The sequence below is a fragment of the Pseudophryne corroboree genome, chromosome 9 (genome assembly GCF_028390025.1).
Source record: "Pseudophryne corroboree isolate aPseCor3 chromosome 9, aPseCor3.hap2, whole genome shotgun sequence".
NCBI classification, from domain to species: domain Eukaryota; kingdom Metazoa; phylum Chordata; class Amphibia; order Anura; family Myobatrachidae; genus Pseudophryne; species Pseudophryne corroboree.
The window spans coordinates 289,329,223-289,349,595 of NC_086452.1; the positions used below are offsets into that span (position 1 = coordinate 289,329,223).

At 46.2% G+C, this 20,373-nt stretch overlaps 1 protein-coding gene across 7 annotated transcripts in view; it reads left to right on the forward strand.

Moving 5' to 3' along the window:
- Positions 1–20,373, forward strand: part of SEPTIN3 (septin 3) — a 490,493-nt gene that overhangs the window by 222,994 nt on the left and 247,126 nt on the right. The gene's annotated exons all lie outside the window — the stretch shown is intronic.

The following is a 20,373-nucleotide window of genomic DNA, read 5'->3' on the forward strand; positions in this document are numbered from 1 at the left end:
ACACATACTGTATGTGTTCCATAGACAAAAATCCTTATGGTTTCACATGTCCCATTAAGACTTCTTAGACATGATCTGAAATTTCATAAAACTACTGAATTTCTAGCATTCAAACTGTATAATGCAAGGAAGTTCTGAACATTAGGGCTGATGCCTTAATGGATGTGTTTCTTGTGCAATACAGATATGGTATGCCATCACACCCTGTGGTAATCACAGATGGAGGGAAGACAGGGTGGTGTGGATGGGTGGGGAAGACAGAGTGGTATTGATGAAGGGGAAGACAGAGCGGCGCAGATAAGGGGGAGACTAAGCTGCATGGATAGCGGGGAGAAAGAGCAGTGTGGATGAGGGGAAGACAGAGAAGGGCAGATGGAGGGGAAAATCAGCATGACAGATGGAAGGAAACAGAGCAGCATGGATGCGGCAAGATATGGCAGCGCAGATGGGGCAGATTGGTGCGCATGAGGGACTACAGATTAGCACATATGAGAGAACATACAGTAGTAGGGATTGGAGAAGACAGAGCAGCATGAAGGCATACAGGGAAAGAAAGTGTAGATACATAAACAGTAGACGGAGTATGATAGTTTTGGCAATTAAGCAAGATGTTTGTGGGAAGTGAATGTGTATTCTGATTGAGATGGATGTATGGAGGGAGATAGATGTTGGAACCCAATGGGATGGTTGTGGTGACTGAGTTGGATGGGTGTGCCGTATAACTGCACAGAGCTTCAGTTGCTTAGACTGCTTAGGACATATGTAATAGGGTCCGAGTTTGCCAGAGGTGCGGGATGCCAGCTGAACTCAGGCTTTTTTTTTATAAATCTGCAATCATTTACAAGGCATGGTTTTACCTTGTACATTATAGCCTCTTAAAAATCATGTCAGAGATTGGCAGGCATTCCCGCATCTCCGGCAAATTCAGACCCTATTACATGTGCACCAATGTGTGTATTCCAATGAGCACACAAATCTGTGAATTAGCAGCTCCACCATTTTGTGAGTGACAACAACCTCACTCTGTGAGAGTGCTGAATCTGCAGTAACCACTGGGTGAGAATTCATGCTTTTCCTAACATTCTCTTCCTTTAAATGCTATATCCTTGGATATTTATTTCAGCTAGGAATGTGTCTAATCCATTGTTAAAGATATTGGGTGCCTGGAGGGGTCCCCCCCCCCCCCTCCAGGCACCCAAGGGCCAGGGATGAAACCCAGGGCTATGGCCACCACCCATGGGGTGTGGGTGGCGACTTCATAGCTTTTGTGTAAAAAATAGAATTAAATATTATCTATTGTTGTGGAACTACAAGTCCCAGCAAGCCTACCCAGTATACTGTTACTTGGAGAACCACAAGTACCAGCATGCGTGACATTAAAGGGCCCAATAGTCCAATAAAGACATTACACACACCGTGATGGGAAGCGGTGAACATACTGCAGCACGGGATCACAGTGATCACAATGCCTAGGCAGGAATACTGGCAAGGTAGGTGATTCTCCTTCTATGGGTGTTCACGACACTCATAAAGGAGAATATAACCTTTGGCGAGCGCAGCGAGCAACCATGCCCACAGCGTGGTGAGTGCAGCAAGCCCACAAAGGGGCTTAATAGCGCTCACCCTGCTGCCGGCATATTGGTGGTCAGGATGTCACTGTCGGTATACTGACGGCCATCAGTAATTCATACTGAACCCACCGTGACAGTACAACTTTATTAAAACACACTTGCACTCACATACATACACACACTTACACATAATTACCTACATCCCACACCACCAATCATGTCCACTTGTCCAGTAGAATCAATAGGATACCTGCGGGGAAAAAAAAACCCTCATCTATTTCCAGTGTACATCAGTCCTCTTCAGTCCATGTAGGCATCCAGGGGTTAAAAAATAAAAAAAAAGGTACCCTATGGATTCTACTTGACAAGTGGACATGAATGGCAGCGTGGGATGTAGGCACGTATGTGTAAGTGTGTGAATGTGAGTGTGAGTGCAAGTATGTTTTAATAAAGTTTTACTGTCTCGGTGTGTGTGTAATGTCTTTATATTTCTTTTGTTGTGGAACTATAGGTACCAACGGGACCTTTAATGCCCTGCATGCTGGTACTTGTGGTTCTCCAAGTATCAGCATGCGGGGAGGCTTGCAGTTCCACAGCAAGATATTTAATTCTATTTTTTATACAAACGCTATGAAGTCGCCACCCACAGCCCAGGGGTGGTGGCCATAGCCCAGGGCTTAATCCCTGGCCCTTGTTTGCCTGCAGGGGGGGGGCTTTATTGGGGGGTCGCCACTCCCCCAGGGAACCCGGGCCAGGGATAACTAGTTGGGGGGAAGGGGTAATGCTATGGCTGCAGGGACCTTTATAAATGTGTCCCTCGGCTGTGACATTGTCTCCTTGACTAGTGGAGCCCGGTGCTGGTTTAAAAAATATGGGGGACACCATGTCCTTTTTCCCCCAAACTGTTGTAATCAGGACTGGCCCAAGAGCCCGATGCTGGTTTTTAAAATACTGGGAACCCCTACACAATTTTTTTCCAGCAATTTAACAACCAGGACCGGTTCAAAGAGCCCAGGGCTAGTTATGTTCAGGGAGGAGTGTTTTTTATTAACTCTTTACTACACTTTTAAATATAGAAGCATACAGGGTTCTCAGTGCTCCATGCATTATTTTCCAAACTCGCCAGTCAGAAGCAGATATATTTGAAAGTTCCATTTGTGTACAAATTCCATCCATTTCCGGCAGTGTATGGCTATTGTCAACAGTGATTGAGAATATGAATTCTTAGTAAATTCCTGTGTTGTATGGTGTATGTGAAAATCCAACCGTGTTTGGCCGATGGTTTATTGATTTGTATTTGTGTGGACGGCAGTGTATCTCAGTATGAATTGGTAGAACTCTGCTGTGATTGCTGTTTAGTAAATTACCGAGTTGCATTTTACTATGAAAATGCAAACTCGAATCAAATCAGGAGCTTAGTAAATTTCCCTTACTATGTGCAGAAGACAATGGAGGAGATGAGGGGAAGCTGAAAGGAGTGGGACACGGGGGAGGTGAGAGGCTGCTTTTGGGACCAAAGGGGGAGAAGAGAGGCTGCTTGTGGGAACACAAGGGGAGAAGACAGGCTGCTGATGGGACCAAAAGGGGAAAAGAGAGGCTACTGATGGGACAAGATGGGGAGAAGAGAAGCTGCTGGTGGAGCCACAGGGGGAGAAGAGAGGCTGCTGGTCGGACTACAGGTGGAGAAGAGATGCTGCTGGTGGGACCATAGGGCATAGGTCTGCAAACTCGGTCCTCATTACCCCACACATTGCATGTTTTGCAGGTCTCCTCACAGAATCACAAGTGAAATAATTAACTCCACCTGCGGACATTTTAAAATGTGTCTGTAAGTAATTAATACACCTGTATTAACTGCAAAACATGCTCTGTGTGGAGTAATGAGGACCGAGTTTGCAGACCTATGCCATAGGGGGAGAAGAGAGGATGCAGGTGGAACCATAGGGAGGTGAGAGGCTGCTGGTTGGACACAGAGGTAGGTGAGAGGCTGCAGGACAAAAGGGGACATAAGAGGCTGCTGGGTTGACACAGAGGTAAGGGAAGGCTGCTGGAGAGAAACGGGGGGAGGTAAAAGGCTGCTGAAGGGACACACTGTAGGTGAGAGGATGCTGTAGGGCACACGGGGAGGATTGGGGCTGCTGGTGGGACACAGGGAAGTGAGAGGATGGAGAGATGGAGTAGAGATAAGGCTGGTAAGACGCAGAGGGGATAATGTTGTAAAGATGCAGTGGGGAATATCTCTGGAGAGAGCTGAGGTAAGAGGATTCTGGAAAGAAACACGTGGAGGTGAGCGGCTGCTAAAGAGACACATGAGGAGCTGAGAAACTGTTGGTAGGACACACTGGGAGGTGACTGCCTGCTGGTGGGACACAAGGCGAGGTGAGAGGCTGCTGGTGGGACACGTGGGATTGGCGAGAAGCTGCTGGTGGGACACACAGGGAGGTGAGAGGATGCTATAGGAACATGTGGTGAGGAGTGGCAGTAGCGCACGCAGGGGGGGTTCCGTGTACCTGGAAACCTCTCCTGATGAGCCAAATGTTTTATTGCGGAGAAGTCCAGACCCTTACGGACGAAACGCGTTGGGACTGTTTGCTGCTGAACTCCTTTTGATGGACAGATAAGCGATTGAACTTTTTTAATCCTGTACGCATGTTCTCTAGCTATTTTATGCCCTTGGGACAGTGTGCTGCTGATCTCCCTATTTTGTGACGGACAGATAAGCTTTTAATGTTTTTAATTCTTGTACGTGTGTTGTCTAGCTATTGTATGTTTTTGTATATTAAATTTATATATATTTTATCAAGTTTGGGCTATGAAATATGTCTTATTGGGAATAAGCACGTTCCCTAATTTACTGCCCTTTATTGCAAAATACATTATCTGAATTTGAGAATGGTACACACTATGTTTTGTTGTATTTCTCTTTTTACATGTAAATCCTAAATGATGAACACCCGTTGGAAGTTCTTATTAACCAGATAAGTGCCTCTGGCCATAACCATACCCACCTGATTATTTCCATTATATTTGTTATTTCACTCACAAGCGCTTATTTTCTCCACTACTTATTTATTTCTATGTGTACACCATACACTAACTTTGTATTATGAGCTGCTACTCTTAAAAGGGTTAAAGAGTGTTATCTATAACAATATCTCATTGCACGTTTGTACTAAAGCGCCTAGGTTTCTGCTTTTCTATATATATATATATATATATAGTCTGGTGCGGGCTGGCACTCTCTCCAAACGGCAATGGATGACCTAGGTGCCTCCTGAAAGAGTCTTACGACTGTATGTAGCAAGTGGAAGCAGTGGCACTCTCAGGCTTTCACACAATAAGTACAGGACACGGCGGTCTCTGCTTAAAGTTCGACGTTTCGATAATTTAATATCGTCATCAGGATAACAAGATAAGGATACACACATAAAATATATACATACTCACCCCACCTCGTGCAAACCCTCACCGCGGGCGCCGGGTCCTCTGTCGACACCCCTTTGCGTCGCGCACTTCCTGTGCGCCCGGCAGCTCCCGCGGTAACCTAGCAACAGAAATAACACCTCGTGATTTACTGAGCATGGAAACATATACATTCGCCCACAGAGAGACGTCTTAACATACACCATAATGAAACACAGTCAGGAGACACTGCAATGATGAAAGATCCAATGTATAGCAACATAATCTATTAATCCACCTAGTCATGTAGCAATTATATTATAAAGCTGTACGTACTGAGCAAAAAATGATGCAGAGACAAATTAGACAGTCTGACTATTAATACTAATAAATGTGGATAAAACTGATGGTATGCTGGCTAACTCACTGAGAGCCAACAGCAGTGGAGCCCAGGACATGCACCCACTCCCCACTCAAGAAAGTAGAATTTGAAACACTGCACCTTCCGACTCTACAGCAGGACTCCAACACAGACTGGCTAAATTGAACACACAAGTTGAATCGTACCGCAGAGACTTAATTAAATTTAAGTCCAATAAATTAGCACTGGTTCAAAAGGACTACGCAGAGGGCAAAGTCTATCCTTGGGCAGCATTCCCTGGGCATAAGAGGGACTACAGACCAAGACAGCGGCGATTCAGGAAATTCGCTGGTGACACGGAGACGTCGAGTGGAGGTCAGTCATCACAGAGTGAGGGAGAGACATCAAACAAAATTAATACTGGTAAGCCCCCTTTAGGGGTAAGCACTCGCGCGCAGCGAGAGGCCACAGGAGACCTGCTACCAGAAGAGGACGACAGTGGCAAAGGATCCTCAAAACAAAAAAAGAAGAAAACCACAGTGAAGAAATGATCTTCAATTTATCCAGCAGGTCCCTGAATATGGAAGAAAAGAGCCTGCTAAACAAAGGCCTCACCTTTATACCTACCACCAAATTCGACGACTTCCAGTGGAAACTGGACTCTTACCGTTTCAATAGAAAATTAAGACTACGAGAGCATTTTGGGGAGACGGAGGAAATCAGCCTCAAACCAATGACCCCACTACATAAGATCAAAAACAAATAAACATTTGACCCCATCAGTATGAATCCATCTCTACGCTGCTTCAACCGCTCTTTGGACAAAGCCGCTAAGGGGGTAGCTCAGTCGCTGAAATTATCCAGACCGGACATGTCTCAGTCCGAATGGGCAACCTTGAAAAATCTAAGTAGGGATGACAGTATTGTTATCCGCCCCGCAGACAAGGGGGGCGGGATTGTCATACAGGATCTCCAGATGTACAAAAATGAAATCTACCGTCAACTGGAGGATACTACAGTATACACGGAATTGACAGCTGACCCTACATCAAGATTCAATCAGGAACTGAGAACGGTCTTGCAGCAAGCAACCTCTGATGGGATGATCACAAACTCTCTCATGCAATCATTGATACAAGAAAACCCGGTGGCCCCGGTTTTATATACCTTGCCGAAAATACACAAAAACCCAGTGGCCCCGCCTGGTCGCCCCATCATCTCGGCGAGAGAGTCCATTTATTACAAAGTCTCCCAATACCTCGATATGTTCCTTCAGCCTGTAGTCCAAGCACAAAGGACCTACTTAAAGGACACGACCACATTAATTACCCGGCTACAGAACTTACCAGTACTACCTCCAGATGCCTTTTTATGTACCCTGGACATTGTCAGCTTGTACACCAATATTCCCCACTCAGGGGGTTTGGAAGCAGTCTTTCGGCTTCTATCAACTAGCCTTATCTATACAGGTCCGGATGTGTCTTTCTTCCTGAAATTATTGGAATTAACCCTTAAAAGGAATTACTTTCTCTTTGATTCACGTTGGTATGTCCAGCAGCTGGGCTGTGCGATGGGGTCTTGCGTGGCACCAGCATTTGCGAACACGTATATGTTTGAGGTCGAACAACAGGCATTCTTCAGTGATAACAACGTGGCAAAAAAGATTTTATTCTTTACACGCTATATTGATGACCTGCTACTAATTTGGACAGGAACAGAAGCGGAATTCTCTGAGTTAATGACAGAGGTCAACTCCATGGAAGGTACCATTAGATTCACCTATCAAATGAGCACACAATCTGTGAACTATTTAGATGTTAAGATCTCCATTTCAAATGGTAGACTTTACACTGGGCTCTACAAAAAGGACACAGATAGAAATACTATCTTGCATGGAAGGAGCCAACATCCAGCTGCCACGAAGAATGGTCTTCCGTTCTCCCAGTTCCTAAGAATCCACCGCATCTCCGACGATTTATCCGAGACCAATAAAGAAATTGACACCATGATCAAACAATTTGTATTGAGAGGATATGATTACAATAACTTGTTAAAAGCTAAGAGCAAGGCACTGGCCATTCCCCGTTCAGATACCCTGGTTCCAGCAATCAAAAAAAACAAACAACGGAAGGACATTATTCCATTCGTACAACGCTTCAACCCTGCCAGTACCGCTATTACCAAAGCGACGAAAAATCTTTGGACTGTGGTTACTTCCGATCCAGACCTTTCGATGCTGAGCAATTCCAGAATAATGGCCAGCTATACCAGAAATCGAAACCTTAAGGACTGGCTAGTCAAGAATGACATTTCAGGTGGAAAAGTCAGTGGTCCGAGCACATTCCTCTCGAGGAAGCCAGGGTGCTATCGGTGTACTGGATGCACCACATGCAGTTACATGGAACCTGGCAACTCGTTCTCCCACCCACACTCGGGGGAGCGGATTGCCATTAAACAGATACTAACATGCAGTAGTACATATGTGGTGTACATCATCCGCTGTCCCTGTGGTCTTCTCTATGTTGGGAAGACCACTAGGCAGTTTAAAGAGCGCATGGCGCTCCACAGGTCTTCCATTCGTAGCGCACTTGAGGGGGCCAAAGGTGGCCTTAACCAACCTGTTGCTAGACATTTCAAACTCCATAATCATGGCCTTGCGACACTCAGGTATAAAATAATTGACTCAGAGCCCAAACGACTCAGAGGGGGAGACAGAGGGAAAGCTCTCCTTCAAAGGGAGTCACGTTGGATACATCGGCTCAATACAATTGCACCCAAAGGACTTAATGAGTATCTTCCTCTGAATTGCTTTATTTAAATGCCCTGTGTGTTCCTGATGGCCTGCACCACTGGGGTCTAGTCTATGCACACCACCCTCGGTGATGTTTACGCCGGGAGTGGGTGCATGTCCTGGGCTCCACTGCTGTTGGCTCTCAGTGAGTTAGCCAGCATACCATCAGTTTTATCCACATTTATTAGTATTAATAGTCAGACTGTCTAATTTGTCTCTGCATCATTTTTTGCTCAGTACGTACAGCTTTATAATATAATTGCTACATGACTAGGTGGATTAATAGATTATGTTGCTATACATTGGATCTTTCATCATTGCAGTGTCTCCTGACTGTGTTTCATTATGGTGTATGTTAAGACGTCTCTCTGTGGGCGAATGTATATGTTTCCATGCTCAGTAAATCACGAGGTGTTATTTCTGTTGCTAGGTTACCGCGGGAGCTGCCGGGCGCACAGGAAGTGCGCGACGCAAGGGGGTGTCGACAGAGGACCCGGCGCCCGCGGTGAGGGTTTGCACGAGGTGGGGTGAGTATGTATATATTTTATGTGTGTATCCTTATCTTGTTATCCTGATGACGATATTAAATTATCGAAACGTCGAACTTTAAGCAGAGACCGCCGTGTCCTGTACTTATTGTGTGAAAGCCTGAGAGTGCCACTGCTTCCACTTGCTATATATATATATATATATACACACATACACGTGTGTGTGTGTGTGTGTGTGTGTGTGTGTGTGTATATATATATATTTATATACAGTATACGTGTGTGTGTGTGTGTGTGTGTGTGTGTGTGTGTGTGTGTGTGTGTGTGTGTGTGGTATATATATATATATATATAAACATATCTATCTCAATCCTGCGTGTGCCCCTGAGGAGTGGGGCTGCTTGTGGGTCACAGAGAAGTGAGAGACTGGAGAGATATACGGGGGATGATGCTGTTGAGATGCAGTAGGGAATGTCTCTGGAAAGATGTTAGGTGAGAGGCTGCTGGTGGGACACACAAGGAGGTGAGAGGCTGCTGGTGGGATACACAAGGAGGTGAGAAGCTGCTGTGGGACACACAAGGAGGTAAGAGGCTGCTGATGGGACACATGATGAGGCGAGTCTGCTGGTGGGACACATGGGGAGGTAAGAGGCTGCTGGTGAAACACATAGGGAGGCGAGAGGCTGCTGGTGGGACACACGTGGAGGTGAGAGGCTTCTGGTGGGACACACAGGGAGGAGAAAGGCTGCTGGTGGGACACATAGGAATGTGAAAGTCTGCTGGTGAGACACATGGGGGTTTAGAGGCGGCTGATCAGACAGGGAGATGAGAGGCTGCTGGAGAGACAGAGTGGGAGGAGAGAGGCTGCTGAACAAAAAGGGAGGTAAGAGGCTGCTGGACAAAAAGGGAGGTAAAAGGATGCTGGAGGGACACATGGGGGGAGGTGATAGGCTGCTGGAGGAACCACGGGAGGAGAGAGGTTGCTGGAGGGACACACAGGGAGGTGATAAGATGATGGTGAGATACAGGGGAGGTGAGTGGATGCTGGTGGGACACACATGGAGAAGTGGGGCTGCTGGTGTGACACATGGGGAGGAGTGAGGCTGCTGGTGGGACACAGGGAACAGAGAGGCTGGAAAGACAGTGTGGGGATGATGCCTTGAGATGCAGAGGGGTTAATGCAGAAGAAATGCAGTGAGGAATGTCTCTGGAGAGATGTGAGATGAGAGGATTCCGAAGGGACACATGGGGAGGAGAGAGGTCACTGGAGGGACACACACGGAGGTGAGAGGATGCTGGTGGGACACACAGAGAGTAATGGGGCTACTGGAGGGATACATGGGGAGGAGTGGGGCTGGTGGTTGGACCACACTGGGGGAGAAGAGAGGCTGCTGGTGGGACTACAGGGGGAGAAGAGAGGCTGCTGGAGGAACAGTGGGGGAGAATAGAGGCTGCTGGTGGAATACAGATGGAGGAGAGACACTACTGTTGGGACACAGGGGGAGGTGAGAGACTGGATAGACACAGGGGTTTGTGTTGGTGAGACTCTGGGGGTGACATTGCTGTGACACAAGGGGAAAATGCTGTAGAGAATGCAGTGGGGATTGTCTATGGAGAGACATGGGGTGAGAGCTGTGTGAAAGATGAAGAGGGAGCTGGATGGGGCTATAGTGAAAAGATGGAAGAGCACTAGGAGTTGACTGAGGCTGCTTTGGGGATGGGGAGAGTGAGCTGGCTGGAACTGCTGATGGGAAAAGTGAGAGCAGAGGTGTAACTAGGCACTTTTGCAAGTGGAAGAACGGATTCTCCCCATCAAAAAAATTAAAAAGTGGCATATTCGATTGGGGAGGGGCATTGTTTCACAGACAGCAAGACCAGGGGCAGAGAAAGAGGGAGACATGAGAAAGAAAGAGCAGCAGCAGAGAGAGACAGACATGAGAGAGAGAGAGAGAGAGAGAGAGATAAACCAGGGGCAGAGAAAGAGGGAGACATGAGAGAGACCAAGGGTAGGGAAGTAGGGAGACATGAGAGAGAGACCAGGGGCAGAGAAAGATGGAGACATGAGAGAAAGAGAGACGAATGGCAGAAAGAGAAGGAAAGAGACCAGGAGCAGAAAGAGAGGGACACATGGGTGAGAGAGATGGAGGGAGGAGGAGACCAGAATGAAGAGAGTGAGACCAGGGGCAGAGAAAGAGGGAGAAATAAGAGAGATTATGGGTAGAGAAATACATGAGAGAGAAAGAGAGGCAGAGAAAGAGGGTGATATGAGAGTGACCAGGGGCAGAGAGAGAAGGATACATGGGGTACAGAGAAATAGGGAGACGTTTCAGAGAGCAGGCGCTTACCGCTGCGGGTCCCGGGATCCATCTTCTGTCGGCACGGCTGGTCTCAGTGCTGGGTGGCCGCATGGGGATGCAGCACGGACGGCGGCGGAAGTGACGCGACTTGGGAGGCAGGAGAGGAGACCTTCTGGCATGCTGCATGTCTGTGTGTCTGCAGCATAGGGGGCGGCCATGTTGGATACCAAGTGCAGCACCAATGAGCATAATGGGTGAATGTTAGCCAATCCTGGTTCCTTGCTGCATATAAATAGGCTGGGAATATTAAATTCTGTGCCAGTGCTTTGTTGTAGTTACTTTGTACCCTAGCTATGTGCGTCTCCAGGTATTCTGGTCCCTTCATTGCTCTCCAAGTTGTCAGCCGGCTCTCACTGCATTGTGTCCGTCAGCTCCCCAGAATGCGGTCGCTGTTAACCACTCTCCCATCGGCACCTTCTGGAATCTCCGAAGTCCCGTGGTGGTTCGCCAGCCTTTGCTGGTGTCTCTCAGTCACGTCTTCACATCACCCAGCAAACAAATCTTCACAGTTCTTCAGTCTCGTCTTCACTTCACCCAGCAAACAAATCTTCACAGTTCTTCAGTCTCGTCTTTACATCACTAAGCAAACAAATCTTCTCAGTTCCTCAGCCATGTCTTCGCAGCATCCAGTAACACATCTTCACAGTTCTTCAGTAACATCTTCATATCATCCAAAGCATATTCTTCGTAGTTCTTCAGACAGGACTTCGTATCAATCTGTGGACATTCTTTACAGTTCGTCATTCTTCATGAGTCCAGTGACTTTCCTTCATTACTGTTTGCCAACCTTGAATTAGTTAGTTACAGACTTTTCCACTGCTTCTTTCAGATCTTTTGCCATTAATAAATATATGAAAAGGAATTATCTTTGTCCTCCTTGTTTCCAGCATTCAGGTGCACCTGCTTCCACATTTGGTCTGAGTCCAACAGATTCACAAAAACCACGCACCTTGACAGTAAGCACTGGCCACATGGATCCTTCTGGCGACCAAGCCTCAGGAGGCGGTGCTACGGCCAATATTCTCTCTCATCTGGATAATCAGGAGTCCACACAAGTGCAAATAGTTCAATTCATGCAAACCATGTCTGACTGCTTGGATGCTCTAAATACGGCCATTAGAACAGCACAGGCCCCAGCTCCAGCAGTCTTCCCTCCTGCAGTGGTTGCTCCAGGAACTGGTCCGGTATCCTGACTGCAGTTACCCTCGCCCAGCAAGTTTGATGGAACTCCAAAGCTCTGCAGGGGATTCCTTAATCAATGCGAAATCCAGTTCGAGCTGCAGTCTGCTAGTTTTCCATCTGCCCGTACAAAGATTGCATACATTATCTCTCCTGACTGGTCAAGCTTTCGAATGGGTATCCCCACTGTGGGAGAAAGGTGATCCCATTCATTCCAATTATTCCGAATTTGTTTCATCATTCCGTAAGATCTTCGACGAGCCGGGTAGAACAACCTCGGCATCCCTGGAAATACTCCGTCTTCGGCAATGTTCGCATTCTGTCAGTCAATATGTAATCCAATTTCGTACCTTGTCCTCTGAACTAAATTGGAATGAGGATGCTTTAGTCGCTGCATTCTGGAACGTGCTCCCTGACAAGATTAAAGACGATTTGACTGTCCGGGACGTGCCAACGAAGCTGGACGAACTGATTTCCATTTGTAACAAACTCGACTTACGGTATAGAGAACGTTGTTTGGAAAAATCCAAGTTCGAGCAACCTAGTCTTTGCTTTCGTTCTAGACCTCGGCAGATTCCACTCCATCACAACCCCCCTTGTCAACTGAAGAGCCAATGCAGATTGGTCGCTCTTGGCTTACAGATGAGGAACGTACTCGTCGTGGACAGGGGAACCTCTGTATGTACTGAGGTTCCTCCGACCACTTCATCAAGTCTTGTCCGGAAAGCTCCTGCTCCTAGCTTACTTTAGAGAGGTTAAGCTAGGAGTTACTCTTGAATCATGTTCCAGGAAGGAGCCAACTTTGCCCATTTGTTTAGAAGTTCCGTCTTTGGCAGTCATTATTGCTGCTCTACTCGATTCTGGTGCAGCTAAGAACTTCATTACTTCAGCTTTCATAAAACAGTCAAAAGTTCAGACTGTGCCTTTGGAATTAGTAGTTTCCATTACAGTGGTGGATGGAAGTCGAATTCCTGAAGGCATAATCACTCATCATACTGTACCTCTCAAAATGAAAGTGGGAGTGCTACATTCCGAAAATATCTCCTTCCTCATGATTCCCAAAGCCTCTCATGAAGTAATCCTTGGGTTACCTTGGCGATCCTTTCCTGGAGTATCCTATTTTGAAGATTGCTTAGCTTCTGTTAAACCTCTCTGTTCAGTTCATGTTTCCGAGTTGCCTTCGGTTTATCAACCTTTCGAGGATGTCTTTAATAAGCAAGAAGCCGATTCCTTGCCCCCTCACCAAGAATGGGATTGTCCAATTGATTTAGTACCAGGTAAAACACCTCCCAGGGGTCGAATTTACCCATTGTCCATTACCGAAACTCAGGCTATGTCAGACTATATACAAGAGAATTTATCCAAGGGCTTCATCAGAGCATCTTCCTCGCCTGCGGGAGCCGGATTTTTTTTCTTCATAAAGAAAGACGGTGGTCTGCGACCGTGCATAGATTACCACGAACTTAATGAAATCACAGTCAAGAACCGTTATCCACTCCCGTTAATTCCAGAATTGTTCAATCGAGTGAAGGGTGCCACAGTTTTCACGAAATTAGATGTACGTGGAGCCTTCAATTTAATTTGCATCCGTTTGGGAGACGAATGGAAAATGGCCTTCAATACTCGGGACGGGCACTACGAGTATCTTGTAATGCCGTTTGGTCTAGTATCTTGAAATGCTGAGTATCTTGTAATGCCGTTTGGTCTATGCAATGCTCCAGCTGTCTTTCAAAGCTATGTGAACGAACTTTTTTGAGATTTACTTTATAAATGTTTGTTGGTGTACTTGGATGATATCCTGATATTCTCCAAAGACCTGGAGTCCCATTGCGTCCAAGTTAAGGAAGTTTTAGCCAGCCTGAGAAGGAATTGTTTATATTGTAAATTGGAAAAATGCACCTTTGAAGTATCATCTATTCCATTCCTCGGATACATCATCTCTGGATTTGAGACACAGATGGATCCCGCTAAGGTGCAAGCTATTCGGGATTGGTCGGCTCCTTCGACTCTAAAGGGAATTCAGCGCTTCCTAGGCTTTGCCAATTTCTACAGAAGATTTATTAAGAATTATTCCTCGATTGAATCGAATTGAATCGAATTATTCCCTCATCACAGCCTTGACTCGTAAAGGAGCAAATCTTTCATATTGGGCTTTCGGGGCATCCAAAGCCTTCTCTGATTTAAAACAAGCCTTCACATCTGCATCTATTCTTCATCAACCTGATTTGAATCATCCTTTCCAAGTGGAGGTGGACGCCTCCTCAGAAGCAGTAGGGGCAGTATTATCGCAAGTCTACGAGGATAAGAAAGTCCACCTATGTGGGTATTTTTTCCGGAGATTTCTACCTGCTGAACGAAATTATGCTATCAGGGAACAAGAATTGCTTAATTAGCATTTGAAGAATTGAGATATCTTTTAGAAGGAGCTCAACATACCATCATAGTGTACACTGATCATAAGAACCTTCTGTACCTTCAAACCGCTCAATGTCTCAATCCCCTGCAAGCAAGATGGTCTCTTTTCTTCACCCGATTCAATTTCAAACTCACCTATTGCCCAGGATCCCAGAATAAGAAAGTGAATGCTCTTTTATGGTCCTTCTGTTCCTCTGAATCCAATGATCAAGCAGGTAAACAAGTCATTGTAAGTCCCACATCCTTTTTAGCGACTCAAATTTCTTCAGCTCCCCTACCTCCACCTGGTAAAACCTTTGTTGCTCCAAGTCTCCGAAAATGATTACTATCTTGGGCTCATTCTTCATCATTTATGGGCCATCCCGGAGTCCTCAAGACATTCAAATTCATTCAACAGTCCTACTGGTGGCCACGGCTTAGAACGGATGTTCAGGAATTTATTCCTGGTTGTCCCAAGTGCGCCCAGCACAATAATCCCAAGGGTTCTCCACCAGGTTTATTACATCCATTATCCATATCCATGCGACCCTGTACTCATATTTCTATGGATTTCGTGACTGATTTACCTCCGTCAAAGGGATGGAATACTATCTGGGTTGTGGTGGATCGGTTCTCAAAAATGGTACACTTTATTCCTTTATTGGGACTACCTTCTGCTCCGTTACTAGCTAAACTGTTAATTTCCGAAATTTTCAGGTTACATGGCCTCCCTCAAGAGATTGTTTCTGACTGCAGAACGCAATTCATTGTCAAGTTTTAGAAGTCACTTTGTTCTTCTGTTAACATCAAGTTAAATTTTTCCTCCGCATATCATCCTCAGACGGATGGGCAAACAGAGTAAATCAAGATCTTGAAACTTTCCTTCGACTGTACATGTCTGCATCACAGGATGATTGGCTAGACTTTCTTCCGCTGGCTGAGTTCGCCCATAATAACCTCTTTCATTCATCTTCAGAAACCACACCATTATACACCAACTTCGGTTTTCATCCTCGAGTTCTGGAATTCCAACCTCTTTCAGCCCAACAGGTTCCAGCGGCAGACCTGGCTCTCAAGCAATTATCTAATATTTGGAGTAAAGTGCGCAAGTCTTTGATTAAATCCTCCAAATGATATAAATTATTTTTGGATAAGAAACGAAAGGCGGTACCCAGGTACAAGGTAGGGGACCAAGTTTGGGTATCTACTCGTAATCTCAACATTGGTCCTTTTCCTATAGAAAAAGTGCTCAATCCTGTAGCTTTCAAGGTCAAACTGCTGTCTTCCTTCAAGATTCCTAATGCTTTCCACATATCGCTTCTCAAACATTTGATCCTCAACAAATTTCGTGCAGGATTGTCTAAACCTCCCAGAATTCGCACCCTGCAAGGTGAAGAGTTTGATGTTAAAGAAATTTTATACTCTTGACATCGTTATGGACGTCTCCAATACCTTCTTGATTGGAAAGGATACGGACCTGAGGAAAGGTCTTGGGTTTTCGCTGAAGATTTCCATGCTCCAAGGTTGATTCAAAATTTCCATTCCAAAAATCCTAACAAAGCTCGAAGGTGTTTGGAGAAAGGGGGTACTGTCAGAGAGCAGGCGATCCGTCTTCTGTCGGCGCGGCTGGTCTCGGTCCTGGGTGGCCGCATGGGGATGCGGCATGGATGGCGGCGGAAGTGATGCAGCTTGGGAGGCAGGAGAGGAGACCTTGTGGCATGCTGCATGTCTGTGTGTCTGCATCATAGGGGGAGGCCATGTTGGAGACCAAGTGCAGCACCAATGAGCGTGATGGGTGAGTTTCAGCCAATCCTGTTTCCTTGCTGCCTATAAATAGGCTGGGAATATTGCATTCTGTGCCAGTGCTTTGTTGTAGTTACTTTGTACCCTAGCTCTGTGCTCCCGCAGATTGTTCTGTGCATCTCCAGGTATTCTAGTCCCTTTGTTGCTCTCCAAATTGTTAGCCGGCTCTCACTGCATTGTGTCCGTCAGCTCCAAAGAATGTGGTCGTGGTTAACCGCTCTCCCGCCGGCACCTTCAGGAATCTCCGAAGTCCCGTGGTGGTTCGCCAGCCTCTGCCAGTTTCTCTCAGTCACGTCTTCACATCACCCAGCAAACAAATCTTCACAGTTCTTCAGTCTCGTCTTCACATCACGCAGCAAACAAATCTTCTCAGTTCCACAGCCACATCTTTGCAGCATCCAGTAACACATCTTCACAGTTCTTCAGTCACATCTTCGTATCATCCAAAGCATATTCTTCATAGTTCTTCAGACACGACTTCGTATCAATCTGTGGACATTCTTTACAGTTTGTCATTCTTCATGAGTCCAGTGACTTTCCTTCATTACTGTTTGCCAACCTTGAATTAGTTAGTTACAGACTTTTCCACTGCTTCTTTCAGATTTTTTGCCATTAATAAATATATATATATATATATATATATATATATAAGGAGAGAGAGAGACCAGGGGTAGAGAGAGAGAGAGAGATCAGGGGCAGAGAGAGAAGGAGACATGGGAAAGAGAGACAGAGAGAATAAGGGCAGAGAAAGAGGGAGACATGAGAGACAGAGAGAGAGATCAGGGGTAGAGAGACATGAGAGACAGGCAGAGAAAGAGGGGGATATGAGAGAGACCAGGGGCAGAGAAAGAGGATGAGAGAACAGGAGCAGAGAGAGATGGGGAGAGAGAGAGACATGGGAGAGAGAGATAAAGACAGACAGAGAGACCAGGGGCAGAGAAACAGGGAGACATTTCAGAGAAAGAGCGGCTAGTAGCAAAGAAAGACAAGAGAGAGAGACCAGGGGCAGAAAGAGAGGGAGACATGGAAGAAATAGACAGAGATCGGGGGCAGAGAAAGAGGGAGACATGATAGAGAGACCAGGGGCAGAGAGAGAGAGAGATAGACATGAGAGAGAGAGACCAGAGGCAAAGAGTGAGATATGAGAGAGAGACAGAGAGAGGGACCAGGTGCAGAGAAAGACATGAGAGAAAGACCAGGGCAGAGATAGAGGGAGTCATAAGAGAGAGACCAGGGCAGAGAAACAGGGAGAGAGACCAAAGGCAGAGAGAGAGGGAGACATGGGAGAGGGAGACTAGGGGCAGAGAAAGATGTAGGCATGAGTGAGAGACCAGGGGAATAAAGAGGTAGAAATGAGAGTGAGAGAGAGAGAGAGAGAGAGAGACACCAGGAGCAGAGTAAGACATGACAGACAGAGAATATGATTAGAAAAAGAGAGAGACAATAGAGAGAGAGAAACCACTGGCAGAGAAAGAGGGAGAGAGACCAGGTACATAAAGAGAGGGGGAGACATGAGGGAGAGAGAGACCAGGGACAGAGAGTAAGGGAGACATGGGAAAGAAAGAGACAGAGAGATCAAGGGCAGAGAGAGAGGGAGACATGGGAGAGAGAGGGGTCGAGAGAGACAGAGATCAGGGGCAGAGAAAGACTGAGACATGAGAGAAAGAAAGAGACTAGGGGCAGAAAGAGAGACATGGTAGTGAGATAATCCAGGGTCAGGGAAATAGGGAGACATGATAGAGAGACCAGGGGCAGAGAAAAAGTGTGAATGACCAGAGGCAGAGAAAGAGAGATCAGGGGCAAAAGGACATGGGGCAAAGAGAGAGAGGGTGACATGAGAAAGATTGAGAAAGACCAGGGGCAGAGAGGGCAACATGGGAGACAGAGAGAGAAACCAGGGGAAGGGAGAGAGAGACCAGGGGCAGAGAGAACCCCATGGCAGAGCAAGAGAGAGACCAGGGAGAGAGAGACCAGGTGCAGAGAGAGAGTGAGACCAGGGGTAGGGAGAAAAAGTAAGACCAGAAGTAGAGAGAGAGACATTGGAAAGAGAGAGAAAATGGGCAGAGAAAGAGGGAGACACAAGAGAGGGACCAGGAGCAGAGATAGAGAGACATACTGCATAGAAAGAGAGACAAGAGGAAGAGAGAGTGAGAGACCAAGGGAAGAGAGAGAGACCATGGGCAGAGAGAGAGAGGGAGACATGGAAAAGAGAGATGTCAGGAGCAAAGATAGACCAGTAAGAGAGAGAGACCAGGGACAGAGAAAGCGAAACTAGGGAGAGAGAGAGACCAGGGACATAGAGAGATACCAGGGGCAGAGAGAGATAGACAGAGACCAGAGGCAGAGAGAGACATGGGAGAGAGAGAGACAGATCATGGGCAGAAAGAGGTAGACATGGGGGAGAGAGACAGAGACATGATAGAGAGAGAAAGACAGAGAAGGGGAAGAGAGAAGGAGACATTATTATTATTATTATTATTATTATTATTATCCTTTATTTATATGGTGCCACATGAGATCCGCAGCACCCAATTACAGAGTAAACAAAACATGAAGACAGTGACTTACAATTCAATACACTATAGGACAAGTACAGGGTATATAAACATAGCTGTGTCAGTAAACAGCACTAAAATAAGTATCAGTGCAGCAGAAAACTGAGGGATTTGGTGCTGTTAAAGGGAGTATTGAAAACAAAAAGGTTAAGTAAGAGACATAAAAGCACATATGGCAATTATTGGAAATTGGGAACGCTGGGCAGTCAAATGGGCCCTGGAGGAATGAAGACACTGGCTGAAGGGGAAAAGGCATGCAGTAACGGTGTTCACCGATCACAAAAACTGGCTTACATCGAATCAGCGAAGAGATTGAATTCCCGGCTGGGCAGATGGGCATTGTTTTTTGCTAGGTTCAATTTTGTGATCACCTTTAGGCATGGATCAAAGAACGTGAAGGCTGACACCTTATCAAGGAGTTTTGTGCCAAGTCAAGAAGTCTCTAGGTCACCGGTGCCTATTGTTCCCCTGAAATGCATTCTTGTCAGTCTCACTGTGGATGTCTAGTCACGCATTCAGTCAGCACAGGCGCAGGCCCCATCCGAACTCCCTCTGAACTTCTGTTTGTTCCGGAGAAATTCAGATCTGCTGTTTTAACTGAGTTCCATTTCAATAAGACCTTGGTGTATCCGGGGATTGCTAAAACATTAGACCTTCACTCGTGTTCTGTGTCATGGTCAACTATAAAGACTGCTGTGCAGGAGTTTGTTAGGGCATGCAATGTCTGTGGCAAAAACAAGTCTCCTGGAGTTCTTCCCTCAGGACAGTTGCTACCTGTATCAGTACCCCCCAAACCATGGACTCATCTACAGTATCTATGGATTTTATTGTGGATCTGCCAAAGTCCTCCAAGTGTTAGGTCATCTGGGTTGTGGTCCACCGTTTCAGTAAAATGGCTCACTTCATTCCCCTGTCTAAATTACCTAGTGCCAAGGATCATGCCTCTTTGTTTATTCAACACATCTTTAGAATTCATGGGTTACCTCAAGACATTGTCCACGATAGGTGCACCCAATTTGTGGCACATTTCTGGAAGTCTTTTTGTTCTGAATTGGGGATTAACATCAGCCTTTGTTCAGGATACCATCCACAATCCAACAGACAGACAGGGCGGGTAAATCAGTCTTTGGAGCAGTATCTACGGTGTTACGTCTGTAAATGTCAGGATGATTGGGTGGAGCATCTACCCTTTGCAGAATTTGCGTATAATAATTCTGGACATTCTTCAACTTCCGTGTCTCCATTCTTTTGTGTATCTGGTTTCCATCCCAAGTCTAATACTTTCACTCCATTGCAACGGTGAGGTTCATCTTTTTCTACTGTGTCTCATCTTAGAAGGATCTGGTGGAAAGTACATCAAGCCAAGGAAGATGCTGCGGTCCGGTCCAAGAGGTTTGCTGATAAATCTTGGAAACCTTGCTCTTTCAAAGTAGGGGACATGGTGTGGTTATCTACTCGGAACATCAAGGTCC